Here is a 2,558-nt window from a genome sequence, read left to right as displayed (position 1 = left end):
TCTTCTCTGAATGTTTGGTAGAATTCTCTGATGAAAACTTCTGGGCCAGGATTTTTTTGTTGGTAATCTTTTTTATGACTTGTTCAATTTCTTCTTTTGTTATGCATCTGTTCAGCTTTTCCACATCAGTCTGTGTTAGTTTAGGTAAGTGGTGTGTTTCTAGAAATCTGTCCATTTCTTCCAGATTTTCAAATTTGTTAGAGTACAGTTCTTCATAGTTTCCTGATATTATCCTTTTTATTTCAGTTGGTTCTGTTGTGATGTTGCCCCTTTTGCTTCTTATTCATGTTATTTGCTTCCTCTCCCTCCTTTCCTTTATTAAATTTGCCAGTTGTTTGTCAATTTTATTAATCTTTTTAAAAAACCAACTTCTAGTCTTGTCGATTTTTTCTATTGTCTTTCTATTTTCTGTTTCATTGATTTCTGCTTGAATTATTTCCTTTCTTCTGGTTACTGTAGGCTTTTCTTTTGCTGCTCTTTTTCTAATTGTGGGAGATACTGAGTTACGATGTTGATTTTGGCTCTTATTTATTGATGTGTGCATTTATTGCTATAAATTGGCCTCTGATCACTGCTTTTGCTGTGTCCCAAAGATTTGTTATTTTGTGTTTTCGTTCTCATTGTATTTGAGGAATTTTTTAGTTTCATTTTTATTTCTTCTCTTACCCAGTCGTTTTTGAGGAAGTCGTTTTTGTTCAGTTTCCTTGTACTTGCTCTTTCTTTATTCATTGATCTCCTATTGTTGATTTCTAATTTGATAGCATTGCGATCTGAGAAGGTGCTTTGCAGTATTTCAATGTTTTAAAATTTATTAAGGCTTGTTTTATGGTCTAACATATGGTCTATCCTAGAGAATGTTCCATGTGCACTGGAAAAGAATGTATATTATGCTGTTGTTGGGTGAAATGTTCTGTAGCTGTCTATAAGGTCAAGTTGATGGATTATATTGTTTAGCTCTTCTACATCTTTGTTGAGTTTCTTTCCAATTTTCTATCTTTCATTGAAAGTGGTATATTAAAGTCTCCTAGTATGACTATGGAGTCATCTATTTGCATTCTCAATTATTTTAGTCTGATTCATGTATTTTGGGGCTCTTTCATTGGGTCCATAGATATTTATTATGGCTATATCTTGTTCAATTGATCCTTTAATCCTTATATAATGTCCTTGCTTGTCTCATATGGTGGTTTTTGTCTTAAGGTCAATTTTATCAGAATTAACATTGCCACTCCTGCTCTTTTTTGGTTGCCATTTGCTTGATAGATCTTTTTCCAACCTTTGATTTTTAGCCTATTTTTGTCCTTGTTTCTAAAATGTGTCTCTTTTACACAGCATATTGATGAGTTATGTTTTCTTATCCAGTCTGCAAGTCTCCATCTCTTGAGTGGTGCATCTAATCCTTTAACATTAAGTGTACTTATCAACAAGTATGACTTGGTTGCTGTCATTTTTTTTTTTTTATGTGTTTTTTCATAGTGTTCTTGGTTTCTTTGTTCCATATAATTTTCTGTGATAAGCTCATTATGTTTATGCATCATGTTTTAATTTCCCTTGTTGCTCTTGTTTTAGCATTTGCTAAATATTTGTGCTTGCCCACTTTTTAATTGTGATATGAAGGTTTATCACTTTTCTTTGAGTTTACCCTGTGATTTATAATTTTCTCCTCGAGTTTAACAGTCCATTCTACCTTGCAACTCTTTTGACTTCCTCACCATTTAAAAGTTCTGTAACTACAGTATTTTTTCCCTCTTTTTGGTTTGTAGTTGTTCTCCTTTTCTGATTGATGTCTCTGATTTCCTGTTTACAATCTTGTAAGCTTATTTTACTTTGGATATTTCCTTAGCTGTGTTGGTGTCTGAGTTATGTCATCTTGTGTATTAATGGTTGGTTGTTTTTTGCTATTTTTGCTTCTCTGTTTAAAGGCTCCCTTTAGTATCTCTTGTAAGGTTGATCTGGTCTTAATAAATTCCCTTAAATTCCACTTATCTGGAAATCTCCTAATTTCACCAACATATTTGAGGGATAATTTTGCCAGGTATATAATTCTTGGTTGGAAATTTTTCTCTTCCAGGGTTTTATATATACTATCCCATTGCCTTCTCGCTTGCATGGTTTCTGCTGAGAAATCAGAGCTTATTGTTATTGGTTGTCCTTTGTAAGTAACTTTTCATTTTCCCATGCTGCTTTCAGGATTCTTTTTTTGTCTTTGGTTTTAGTGAGTTTGATGATGGTATGTGTGTTCAGCTGAGTTCTCTAGAGAAGCAAAACCAGTAAAGCTTACATATACATACAGAGAAAGAGAAATTTATCTTAGGGATATGGCTCACACACTTATAAAACTGGTAAATCGTAAGTTCTTGGATCAAACATCAAGATGGAGGCTTTTCCTGACTCATACAGCTGCTGGGGCTGACAAGATCAAGGTTGGCAGGCAGTATACTGGCTGTTGACTCCAATGAATGATGAATCCAAGATCTCCAGGCCGAATGGTGGATTGTTTGCTAACTGACAGTTACAGGCAGCACAATAGGATTCTGATCCACAGAAGAGTGTCTCTT

The sequence above is a fragment of the Orycteropus afer genome, unplaced genomic scaffold, assembly GCF_000298275.1.
Source record: "Orycteropus afer afer isolate SDZICR_OR568_19922 unplaced genomic scaffold, OryAfe1.0 scaffold00001, whole genome shotgun sequence".
Lineage (NCBI taxonomy): Eukaryota > Metazoa > Chordata > Mammalia > Tubulidentata > Orycteropodidae > Orycteropus > Orycteropus afer.
This window is presented reverse-complemented; position numbering follows the sequence as displayed.